The sequence below is a fragment of the Ranitomeya variabilis genome, chromosome 3 (assembly GCF_051348905.1).
Source record: "Ranitomeya variabilis isolate aRanVar5 chromosome 3, aRanVar5.hap1, whole genome shotgun sequence".
Taxonomy (NCBI): Eukaryota; Metazoa; Chordata; class Amphibia; order Anura; family Dendrobatidae; genus Ranitomeya; species Ranitomeya variabilis.
The window spans coordinates 772,351,487-772,366,160 of NC_135234.1; positions in this window are offsets into that span (position 1 = coordinate 772,351,487).

Consider the following 14,674-nt stretch of genomic DNA (forward strand, 5'->3'; position numbering starts at 1 on the left):
CAAACCATATGGGTAAGAATCTCAACGCGTTTCTGGAGACTAAGCTCCCTTAATCATTACCAATCATGATCATGATTAAGCGAGCTTAGTCTCCAGAAACGCGTTGAGATTCTTACCCATATGGTTCGTGCTGAAGTCTGTATCCTCTATGCTTAAAAGTTTGTGAATAAAGAAAACTCTTTTTTACGGATTTGGTGAAGCTGGACATTCTTTTCTTTTTTTGTTTTCTACACGCCTGGACACAGCGGGTCCGTGCTCCCGAAGATTGGTTTATGCATCACGGGTGAGCTGGTTCATATTCCTTCTTTCACAATTTCAATCTGCCTACAATGATCCCAGGACAAGTATGGCAGCAATAAAAAGGACTGCTGCACACAAAAATGTGGACAAATAAAGAAGATAACTGCAGAAAGGAGCAACAGGATTTTTGCTTTTAAAAAAGCAGTTGGGTTGCACAGCGGCGTACAAACAGCAATGCAGCTATCAGCTACAGAGCTGATGAAGAGAAATCTAGCCTCCACTGTCCCTGCAAAGAAAAGGTGGTGTTAGACAGTGTTAATCGCTACAGCACAAGCGGTTTGGGGGTTAATCTTCCCTCCCTAACTATGTCCCTGCTTCTGACGAAGCGGCAGCAACCTCTTCCTACGCTCAGATCGGCAGCAGTAAGATGGCGGTCGGCGTGCACGCCCCTTTATAGCCCCTGTGACGCTGCAGAGAGCAAGCCAATCACTGTCATGCCCTTCTCTAAGATGGTGGGGACCGAGACCTATGTCACCACGCTGCCCACACTCTGCGTCCTCCTCCATTGGCTGAGAAATGGCGCTGAAAGCGTCATACGAAACGCGACTTTGGCGCGAAGATCGCCGACAGCATGGCCGATCCCACTCTAGGATCGGGTCGGGTTTCATGAAACCCGACTTTTCCGAAAGTCGGTGATTTTTGAATTTGTCCGATCCGTTTCGCTCAACCCTACTCTTACCCCTGCAATTCTTGACAATTTTGCAAATATCTGCGCAGTATTAACCTCTTTCTGACCTGGGACGGGATAGTATGTCCAAGGACAGAACCCCCGCTTTGATGCGGGCTCCAGCGGTGAGCCCGCATCAAAGCAGGGACATGTCAGCTGTTTTGTACAGCTGACATGTGCCCGCAATATGCGCGAGTAGAATAGTGATCCACCCGCCGCTATTATCTAGTTAAATGCCGCTGTGAAACTCTGATAACGGCATTTTAACTACCGCTTCTGGCCACGCGGCCAGAGATGCGCCCATCGCTGAACCCCGTCACATGATCGGGGGTCAGCGATGCGTTGCCATAACAACCTGAGGTCTCCTGCAGACCTCTATGGTTGTTGAAGGCAGATTGCTGTGAGCACCACCCTGTGGTCGGCGCTCATAGCAATGCAGTAATTCAGCTACATAGAGGTGATCTGATCATCTCCTCTATGTAGCAGAGCCTTAAAAATATATATAAAAAAAAAAAAAAAAGTTTAAATCACCCCCCACTGCCCCCTCATCTCTGAGGACTTGGTCACACACTTTAAAAATAAGATCGACCAGACAAAGCAAGTCTTCATTGTTCAACCACCACAACCCCTTTGTATACCAGACCAATGCCCAAACCCCATAACCTCCCTATCCAACATCTCTGAAGGGGGGCTTAATTGTCTCCTCTCCAAATCGCACCTCACCATCTCTGCGCTCGACCCCATCCCATCCCACCTCCTCCCCAACCTCACCGTCACTCTTATCCCATCCCTAACCCACCTGTTCAACCTATCACTAACTTCTGGCACCTTCCCTTCTGCTTTCAAACATGCCACAATCACGCCTATCCTTAAAAAGCCAACCCTCGTTCCAACTGCTATGTCCAGCTTTCACCTAATATTGCTGCTCCCATTCACTTCCAAACTCCTGGAGCAGCACGCCCACTCTGAACTTTCCTCCCACCTCTCATCTAACTTGCTCTTTGACAATCTACAATCTGGTTTCCACCCCCATCACTCAACTGAGACAGCCCTGACCAAAATCACTAACGACCTACTTACCGCCAAAGCTAACGGACAATACTCTGTACTCCTCCTTCTAGACCTGTCCTCTGCTTTTGACACAGTTGACCACTGCCTCCTACTACAGATCCTCTCTTCCTTTGGAATCAAAGACCTCGCCCTATCCTGGGTCTCCTCGTACCTTTCCAACCACACATTCAGCGTCTCCCATTCCCACACTACCTCCTCATCCCACCCTCTCTCTGTTGGAGACCCCCAAGGCTCTGTTCTAGGACCCCTACTCTTCTCAATCTATACACTTGGCTTGGAACAACTCATAAAGTCCCATGGATTCCAGTACCACCTCTATGCTGATGACACTCAGATCTACCTCTCTGGCCCAGACGTCACCTCTCTGCTGTCCAGAATCCCGGAGTGTCTATCAGCCATATCCTCCTTCTTCTCCTCTCGCTTCCTCAAACTCAATGTGGACAAATCTGAACTAATTATCTTTCCTCCATCTCATAGATCTTCCATACCTGACCTATCTATCGCAATCAATGACATCATGCTTTCCCCCGTACCAGAAGTCCGCTGCCTCGGAGTAACCTTCGACTCTGCCCTGTTCTTCAAACCGCACATCCAAGCTCTTTCCACCTCCTGTCGCCTCCAGCTCAAAAATATCTCCAGAATCCGTCCTTTCCTCAACCGTCAATCTACTAAAATGCTTGTGCATGCCCTCATCATCTCCCGCCTTGACTACTGCAACATCCTTTTCTGCGGCCTCCCTGCTAACACCCGTGCACCTCTCCAGTCCATCCTTAACTCTGCTGCCCGACTAATTCATCTCTCTCCTCGCTACTCCTCCGCTTCCCCCCTCTGCAAATCTCTTCACTGGCTCCCATTCCCTCAGCGTATCCAGTTCAAATTACTAATACTGACCTACAAAGCCATCCACAACCTGTCTCCTCCATATATCTCTGAACTAATCTCCCGATATCTTCCCTCACGTAATCTCCGGTCCTCCCAAGACCTCCTTCTCTCCTCCACACTTATCCGCTCCTCATCCAATCGCATCCAAGACTTCTCCCGAATATCCCCCATCCTCTGGAACTCTTTGCCCCAACACGTGAACCACATTCGGATCCTTCAGACGGAACCTGAAAACCCATCTCTTCAGGAAAGCCTACAGCCTGCACTGACCCCGCTGCCTCCTCACCAACACCGGAGCTACCGCCTCACCAACACCGGAGCTCCTGCAACCCCCAACCTACTGTCTCCTTCCCCATAATCCTGTAGAATGTAAGCCCACAAGGGCAGGGTCCTCGCCCCTCTGTATCAGTCTGTCATTGTTAGTTTACTGTAAGTGATATCTGTAACTTGTATGTAACCCCTTCTCATGTACAGCACCATGGAATCAGTGGTGCTATATACATAAATAATAATAATCACCCCCCTTTCGCCCCATTCAAAATAAAAATATCAAACCTACACATATTGGTATCAACGCAATCAGAATCGCCCGATCTATAAAAAAAAAAGATTAACCTGATCGAAAACAGTGTAGTGAGAAAAAAGTAGTTGTTTTTTTTTGTTGCCACGACATTGCATTAAAATGCAATAACGGGCAATCAAAGAAGCGTATCTGCGCAAAAGTGGTATAATTAAAAACGTCAGCTCAGCGCACAAAAAAATTAACCCTCACCCGACCCCAGATCACGAAAAATGGGGACGCTACAGGTATCGGAAAATTGCGCAATTTTTGTTTTATCAAAGTTTGGCATTTTTTTTTCACCACTTAGATAAAAAAGAACCTAGACATGTTTGGTGTCTATGAACTCGTACTGACCTGGAGAATCACAATGGCAGGTCAGTTTTAGCATTTATTGAACCTAGCAAAAAAGCCAAACAAAAAACCAGTGTGAGATTGCACTTTTTTTTGCAATTTCACCACACTTGGAATTTTTTTCCCGTTTCCTAGTACAAGACATGGTGTCACCAATGGTGTCGTTCAAAAGTACAACGCGTCCAGCAAAAAAAAAAGCCCTCATATGGCCATACCGACAGAAAAATATAAGAGTTATGGCTCTGGGAAGGAGGGGAGCAAAAAACGAAAACGCAAAAGCGAAAAAAGCTCTGGGGGGTGAAGGGGTTAAAGGATTTTTCGAATCTCAATGACAATTGGAAATTCAATATCAGACGAAGAATAAAGGACGAAAGGAGGAAAGGCGGAAAGGAGATATTTACCCAGCAGAACGCTCTGCACAAAGTTATACATTGGAAAAACAATCCAGGAATTCAGGAGAAGGATCTGCAAACACATGAGCACGATCAACAGCAAAGCCAATATCCGTACACACTGTACACACACGGCTCCGCTCCATACACCTCGTACACAAGGCTCCGCTCCGTACACCTCGTACACACCCGGCTCCGCTCCGTACACCTCAAACACACACGGCTCCGCTCCATACACCTCGTACACGCACGGCTCCGCTCCATACACCTCGTACACGCACGGCTCCGCTCCGTACACCTCGTACACACCCGGCTCTGCTCCGTACACCTCGTACACATGCGACTCCACTCCGTACACCTCGTACACACGCGGCTCCGTACACCTCGTACACACACACGGCTCCGCTCCGCACACCTCGTACACGCACAACTCCGCTCCGTACACCTCGTACACACGGTTCCGCTCCGCACACCTCGTACACGCACGGCTCCGCTCCGTACACCTCGTACACGCACGGCTCCGCTCCGTACACCTCGTACACACGCGGCTCCGCTCCGTACACACACGGCTCCGCTTCGTACACCTCGTACACACCCGGCACCGCTCCGTACACCTCGTACACGCACAACTCTGCTCCGTACACCTCGTACACACGGCTCCGCTCCGCACACCTCATACACGCACAGCTCCGCTCCGTACACCTCGTACACGCACGGCTCCGCTCCGTACACCTCGTACACACGCGGCTCCGCTCCGTACACACACGGCTCCGCTCCGTACACCTCGTACACACCCGGCTCTGCTCCGTACACCTCGTACACATGCGACTCCACTCCGTACACCTCGTACACACGCGGCTCCGTACACCTCGTACACACACACGGCTCCGCTCCGCACACCTCGTACACGCACAACTCCGCTCCGTACACCTCGTACACACGGCTCCGCTCCGCACACCTCGTACACACGCGGCTCCGCTCCGTACACACACGGCTCCGCTTCGTACACCTCGTACACACCCGGCTCCGCTCCGTACACCTCGTACACGCCCGGTTCCGCTCCGTACACCTCGTACACACACGGCTCTGCTCCGTACACCTTGTACACGCACGGCTCCGCTCCATACACTTCATACACACGCAGCTCCACTCCGTACACCTCGTACACACGCGGCTCCGCTCCGTACACCTCGTACACACGCAGCTCCACTCCGTACACCTCGTACACACTCGGCTCCGCACCGTACACCTCGTACACACCCGGCTCCGCTCTGTACACCTCGTACACACCCGGCTCTGCTCCATACACCTCGTACACACACGGCTCCTCTCCATACACCTCGTACACGCACGGCTCCGCTCCGTACACCTCATACACACACAGCTCTGCTCCGTACACCTAGTACACACCCGGCTCCGCTTCGTACACCTCGTACACACACGGCTCCGTTCTGTACACCTCGAACACACACACGGCTCCGCTCCGTACACCTCGTACACGCACGGCTCCGTACACCTCGTACACACACACGGCTCCGCTCCGCACACCTCGTACACGCACAACTCCGCTCCGTACACCTCGTACACACGGCTCCGCTCCGCACACCTCGTACACGCACGGCTCCGCTCCGTACACCTCGTACACGCACGGCTCCGCTCCGTACACCTCGTACACGCACGGCTCCGCTCCGTACACCTCGTACACACACGGCTCCGTTCTGTACACCTCGAACACACACACGGCTCTGCTCCGTACACCTCGTACACGCACGGCTCCGTACACCTCGTACACACACACGGCTCCGCTCCGTACACCTCGTACACACACGTCTCCGTTCTGTACACCTCGAACACACACACACGGCTCCGCTCCGTACACCTCGTACACGCACGGCTCCGTACACCTCGTACACACCCGGCTCCGCTCCGTACACCTCGTACACACCCGGCTCCGCTCCGTACACCTCGTAAACGCACGGCTCCGCTCCGTACACCTCGTACACGCACAGCTCCGCTCCGTACACCTCGTACACACACGGCTCCGCTCCGTACACCTCGTACACGCACGGCTCCGTACACCTCGTACACACACGGCTCCGCTCCGTACACCTCGTACACACACGGCTCCGCTCCGTACACCTCGTACACGCACGGCTCCGCTCCGTACACCTCGTACACGCACGGCTCCGCTCCGTACACCTCGTACACGCACGGCTCCGCTCCGTACACCTCGTACACGCACGGCTCCGCTTCGTACACCTCGTACACGCACGGCTCCGCTTCGTACACCTCGTACACGCACGGCTCCGCTCCGTACACCTCGTACACACACGGCTCCGTTCTGTACACCTCGAACACACACACAGCTCCGCTCCGTACACCTCGTACACGCACGGCTCCGTACACCTCGTACACACACACGGCTCCGCTCCGTACACCTCGTACACGCACAACTCCGCTCCGTACACCTCGTACACACGGCTCCGCTCCGCACACCTCGTACACGCATGGCTCCGCTCCGTACACCTCGTACACGCACGGCTCCGCTCCGTACACCTCGTACACGCACGGCTCCGCTCCGTACACCTCGTACACACACGGCTCCGTTCTGTACACCTCGAACACACACACGGCTCCGCTCCGTACACCTCGTACACACACGGCTCCGCTCCGTACACCTCGTACACACACGGCTCCGCTCCGTACACCTCGTACACACCCGGCTCCGCTCCGTACACCTCGTACACGCACGGCTCCGCTCCGTACACCTCGTACACGCACGGCTCCGCTCCGTACACCTCGTACACGCACGGCTCCGCTCCGTACACCTCGTACACGCACGGCTCCGCTCCGTACACCTCGTACACACACGGCTCCGCTACGTACACCTCGTACACACCCGGCTCCGCTCCGTACACCTCGTACACGCACGGCTCCGTACACCTCGTATACACCCGGCTCCGCTCCGTACACCTCGTACACGCACGGCTCAGCTCCGTACACCTCGTATACGCACGGCTCAGCTCCGTACACCTCGTACACGCACGGCTCAGCTCCGTACACCTCGCTCACACGCGGCTCCGCTCCATACACCTCGTACACACCCGGCTCCGCTCCGTATACCTCGTACATGCACGGCTCCGCTCCATACACTTCATACACACACGGCTCAGCTCCGTACACCTCGTACACGCATGGCTCCTCTCCATACACTTCGTACACGCACGGCTCCGCTCCGTACACCTCGTACACACGGCTCCGCTCCGTACATCTCGTACACACACGGCTCCCCTCCATACAACTCATACACACACGGCTCCGCTCCATACACGTCGTACACACACGGCTCCGCTCCGTACACCTCGTACACACACGGCTCCGCTTCGTACACACACGGCTCCGCTCCGTACACCTCGTACACACACGGCTCCGCTCCGTACACCTCGTACACACACGGCTCCGCTCCGTACACCTCGTACACACGCGGCTCCGCTCCTACACCTCGTACACACGCGGCTCTGCTCCTACACCTCGTACACACACTGCTCCGCTCCTACACCTCGTACACGCACGGCTCCGCTCCATACACTTCGTACACACACGGCTCCTCTCCATACACCTCATACACACACAGCTCTGCTCCGTACACCTAGTACACACCCGCCTCCGCTTCGTACACCTCGTACACACAAGGCTCCGCTCCGTACACCGCGTACACACACGGCTCCGTTCTGTACACCTCGAACACACACACGGCTCCACTCCGTACACCTCGTACACACGCGGCTCCGCTCCTACACCTCGTACACACGCGGCTCTGCTCCTACACCTCGTACACACACTGCTCCGCTCCTACACCTCGTACACATGTGGCTCCGCTCCATACACTTCGTACACACACGGCTCCTCTCCATACACCTCATACACACACAGCTCCGCTCCGCACACCTAGTACACACCCGGCTCCGCTTTGTACACCTCGTACACACAAGGCTCCGCTCCGTACACCGCGTACACACACGGCTCCGTTCTGTACACCTCGAACACACACACGGCTCCGTTCTGTACACCTCGAACACACACACGGCTCCACTCCGTACACCTCGTACACGCACAAGTCCGCTCTGCACACCTCGTACACGCACGGCTCAGCTCCGTACACCTCGTACACGCACGGCTCAGCTCCGTACACCTCGTACACGCACGGCTCAGCTCCGTACACCTCGTACACGCACGGCTCAGCTCCGTACACCTCGTACACGCACGGCTCCGCTCCGTACACCTCGTACACGCACGGCTCCGCTCCGTACACCTCGTACACGCACGGCTCCGCTCCGTACACCTCGTACACGCACGGCTCCGCTCCGTACACCTCGTACACGCACGGCTCCGCTCCGTACACCTCGTACACGCACGGCTCCGCTCCGTACACCTCGTACACGCACGGCTCCGCTCCGTACACCTCGTACACGCACGGCTCCGCTCCGTACACCTCGTACACGCACGGCTCAGCTCCGTACACACCTCGTACACACCCGGCTCCGCTCCGTACACCTCGTACACGCCCGGCTCCGCTCCGTACAGCTCGTACACACACGGCTCAGCTCTATACACACACGGCTCTGCTCCATACACCTCGTACACGCACGGCTCTGCTCCATACACTTCATACACACCCGGCTCTGCTCCATACACCTCGTACACACGCAGCTCCACTCCGTACACCTCGTACACACGACGCTCCGCTCCGTACACCTCGAACACACCCGGCTCCGCTCCGCTCTGTACACCTCGTACACACCCGGCTCCGCTCCATACACCTCGTACACACGCGGCTCCGCTCCATACACCTCGTACACACCCGGCTCCGCTCCGTACACCTCGTACACGCACGGCTCAGCTCCGTACACCTCGTACACGCACGGCTCAGCTCCGTACACCTCGTACACGCACGGCTCAGCTCCGTACACCTCGTACACGCACGGCTCAGCTCCGTACACCTCGTACACGCACGGCTCAGCTCCGTACACCTCGTACACACCCGGCTCTGCTCCGTACACCTCGTACACATGCGACTCCACTCCGTACACCTCGTACACACGCGGCTCCGTACACCTCGTACACACACACGGCTCCGCTCCGCACACCTCGTACATGCACAACTCCGCTCCGTACACCTCGTACACACGGTTCCGCTCCGCACACCTCGTACACGCACGGCTCCGCTCCGTACACCTCGTACACGCACGGCTCCGCTCCGTACACCTCGTACACACGCGGCTCCGCTCCGTACACACACGGCTCCGCTTCGTACACCTCGTACACACCCGGCACCGCTCCGTACACCTCGTACACGCACAACTCTGCTCCGTACACCTCGTACACACGGCTCCGCTCCGCACACCTCATACACGCACAGCTCCGCTCCGTACACCTCGTACACGCACGGCTCCGCTCCGTACACCTCGTACACACGCGGCTCCGCTCCGTACACACACGGCTCCGCTCCGTACACCTCGTACACACCCGGCTCTGCTCCGTACACCTCGTACACATGCGACTCCACTCCGTACACCTCGTACACACGCGGCTCCGTACACCTCGTACACACGGCTCCGCTCCGCACACCTCGTACACACGCGGCTCCGCTCCGTACACACACGGCTCCGCTTCGTACACACCCGGCTCCGCTCCGTACACCTCGTACACGCCCGGTTCCGCTCCGTACACCTCGTACACACACGGCTCTGCTCCGTACACCTCGTACACGCACGGCTCCGCTCCATACACTTCATACACACCCAGCTCTGCTCCATACACCTCGTACACACGCAGCTCCACTCCGTACACCTCGTACACACGCGGCTCCGCTCCATACACCTCGTACACACGCAGCTCCACTCCGTACACCTCGTACACACTCGGCTCCGCTCCGTACACCTCGTACACACCCGGCTCCGCTCTGTACACCTCGTACACACCCGGCTCTGCTCCATACACCTCGTACACACACGGCTCCTCTCCATACACCTCGTACACGCACGGCTCCGCTCCGTACACCTCATACACACACAGCTCTGCTCCGTACACCTAGTACACACCCGGCTCCGCTTCGTACACCTCGTACACACACAGCTCCACTCCGTACACCTCGTACACACACGGCTCCGTTCTGTACACCTCGAACACACACACGGCTCCGCTCCGTACACCTCGTACACGCACGGCTCCGTACACCTCGTACACACACACGGCTCCGCTCCGCACACCTCGTACACGCACAACTCCGCTCCGTACACCTCGTACACACGGCTCCGCTCCGCACACCTCGTACACGCACGGCTCCGCTCCGTACACCTCGTACACGCACGGCTCCGCTCCGTACACCTCGTACACGCACGGCTCCGCTCCGTACACCTCGTACACACGCGGCTCCGCTCCGTACACACACGGCTCCGCTTCGTACACCTCGTACACACCCGGCACCGCTCCGTACACCTCGTACACGCACAACTCTGCTCCGTACACCTCGTACACACGGCTCCGCTCCTACACCTCGTACACACGCGGCTCTGCTCCTACACCTCGTACACACACTGCTCCGCTCCTACACCTCGTACACATGTGGCTCCGCTCCATACACTTCGTACACACACGGCTCCTCTCCATACACCTCATACACACACAGCTCCGCTCCGCACACCTAGTACACACCCGGCTCCGCTTTGTACACCTCGTACACACAAGGCTCCGCTCCGTACACCGCGTACACACACGGCTCCGTTCTGTACACCTCGAACACACACACGGCTCCGTTCTGTACACCTCGAACACACACACGGCTCCACTCCGTACACCTCGTACACGCACAAGTCCGCTCTGCACACCTCGTACACGCACGGCTCAGCTCCGTACACCTCGTACACGCACGGCTCAGCTCCGTACACCTCGTACACGCACGGCTCAGCTCCGTACACCTCGTACACGCACGGCTCAGCTCCGTACACCTCGTACACGCACGGCTCCGCTCCGTACACCTCGTACACGCACGGCTCCGCTCCGTACACCTCGTACACGCACGGCTCCGCTCCGTACACCTCGTACACGCACGGCTCCGCTCCGTACACCTCGTACACGCACGGCTCCGCTCCGTACACCTCGTACACGCACGGCTCCGCTCCGTACACCTCGTACACGCACGGCTCCGCTCCGTACACCTCGTACACGCACGGCTCCGCTCCGTACACCTCGTACACGCACGGCTCAGCTCCGTACACACCTCGTACACACCCGGCTCCGCTCCGTACACCTCGTACACGCCCGGCTCCGCTCCGTACAGCTCGTACACACACGGCTCAGCTCTATACACACACGGCTCTGCTCCATACACCTCGTACACGCACGGCTCTGCTCCATACACTTCATACACACCCGGCTCTGCTCCATACACCTCGTACACACGCAGCTCCACTCCGTACACCTCGTACACACGACGCTCCGCTCCGTACACCTCGAACACACCCGGCTCCGCTCCGCTCTGTACACCTCGTACACACCCGGCTCCGCTCCATACACCTCGTACACACGCGGCTCCGCTCCATACACCTCGTACACACCCGGCTCCGCTCCGTACACCTCGTACACGCACGGCTCAGCTCCGTACACCTCGTACACGCACGGCTCAGCTCCGTACACCTCGTACACGCACGGCTCAGCTCCGTACACCTCGTACACGCACGGCTCAGCTCCGTACACCTCGTACACGCACGGCTCAGCTCCGTACACCTCGTACACACCCGGCTCTGCTCCGTACACCTCGTACACATGCGACTCCACTCCGTACACCTCGTACACACGCGGCTCCGTACACCTCGTACACACACACAGCTCCGCTCCGCACACCTCGTACATGCACAACTCCGCTCCGTACACCTCGTACACACGGTTCCGCTCCGCACACCTCGTACACGCACGGCTCCGCTCCGTACACCTCGTACACGCACGGCTCCGCTCCGTACACCTCGTACACACGCGGCTCCGCTCCGTACACACACGGCTCCGCTTCGTACACCTCGTACACACCCGGCACCGCTCCGTACACCTCGTACACGCACAACTCTGCTCCGTACACCTCGTACACACGGCTCCGCTCCGCACACCTCATACACGCACAGCTCCGCTCCGTACACCTCGTACACGCACGGCTCCGCTCCGTACACCTCGTACACACGCGGCTCCGCTCCGTACACACACGGCTCCGCTCCGTACACCTCGTACACACCCGGCTCTGCTCCGTACACCTCGTACACATGCGACTCCACTCCGTACACCTCGTACACACGCGGCTCCGTACACCTCGTACACACGGCTCCGCTCCGCACACCTCGTACACACGCGGCTCCGCTCCGTACACACACGGCTCCGCTTCGTACACACCCGGCTCCGCTCCGTACACCTCGTACACGCCCGGTTCCGCTCCGTACACCTCGTACACACACGGCTCTGCTCCGTACACCTCGTACACGCACGGCTCCGCTCCATACACTTCATACACACCCAGCTCTGCTCCATACACCTCGTACACACGCAGCTCCACTCCGTACACCTCGTACACACGCGGCTCCGCTCCATACACCTCGTACACACGCAGCTCCACTCCGTACACCTCGTACACACTCGGCTCCGCTCCGTACACCTCGTACACACCCGGCTCCGCTCTGTACACCTCGTACACACCCGGCTCTGCTCCATACACCTCGTACACACACGGCTCCTCTCCATACACCTCGTACACGCACGGCTCCGCTCCGTACACCTCATACACACACAGCTCTGCTCCGTACACCTAGTACACACCCGGCTCCGCTTCGTACACCTCGTACACACACAGCTCCACTCCGTACACCTCGTACACACACGGCTCCGTTCTGTACACCTCGAACACACACACGGCTCCGCTCCGTACACCTCGTACACGCACGGCTCCGTACACCTCGTACACACACACGGCTCCGCTCCGCACACCTCGTACACGCACAACTCCGCTCCGTACACCTCGTACACACGGCTCCGCTCCGCACACCTCGTACACGCACGGCTCCGCTCCGTACACCTCGTACACGCACGGCTCCGCTCCGTACACCTCGTACACGCACGGCTCCGCTCCGTACACCTCGTACACACGCGGCTCCGCTCCGTACACACACGGCTCCGCTTCGTACACCTCGTACACACCCGGCACCGCTCCGTACACCTCGTACACGCACAACTCTGCTCCGTACACCTCGTACACACGGCTCCGCTCCGCACACCTCATACACGCACAGCTCCGCTCCGTACACCTCGTACACGCACGGCTCCGCTCCGTACACCTCGTACACACGCGGCTCCGCACACCTCGTACACACCCGGCTCTGCTCCGTACACCTCGTACACATGCGACTCCACTCCGTACACCTCGTACACACGCGGCTCCGTACACCTCGTACACACACACGGCTCCGCTCCGCACACCTCGTACACGCACAACCCTGCTCCGTACACCTCGTACGCACGGCTCCGCTCCGCACACCTCATACACGCACAGCTCCGCTCCGTACACTTCGTACACGCACGGCTCCGCTCCGTACACCTCGTACACACGCGGCTCCGCTCCGTACACACACGGCTCCGCTCCGTACACCTCGTACACACCCGGCTCTGCTCCGTACACCTCGTACACATGCGACTCCACTCCGTACACCTCGTACACACGCGGCTCCGTACACCTCGTACACACACACGGCTCCGCTCCGCACACCTCGTACACGCACAACTCCGCTCCGTACACCTCGTACACACGGCTCCGCTCCGCACACCTCGTACACACGCGGCTCCGCTCCGTACACACACGGCTCCGCTTCGTACACCTCGTACACACCCGGCTCCGCTCCGTACACCTCGTACACGCCCGGTTCCGCTCCGTACACCTCGTACACACACGGCTCTGCTCCGTACACGTCATACACGCATGGCTCCGCTCCATACACTTCATACACACCCAGCTCTGCTCCATACACCTCGTACACACGCAGCTCCACTCCGTACACCTCGTACACACGCGGCTCCGCTCCGTACACCTCGTACACACGCAGCTCCACTCCGTACACCTCGTACACACTCGGCTCCGCTCCGTACACCTCGTACACACCCGGCTCCGCTCTGTACACCTCGTACACACCCGGCTCTGCTCCATACACCTCGTACACACACGGCTCCTCTCCATACACCTCGTACACGCACGGCTCCGCTCCGTACACCTCATACACACACAGCTCTGCTCCGTACACCTAGTACACACCCGGCTCCGCTTCGTACACCTCGTACACACACAGCTCCGCTCCGTACACCTCGTACACACACGGCTCCGTTCTGTACACCTCGTACACACACACGGCTCCGCTCCGCACA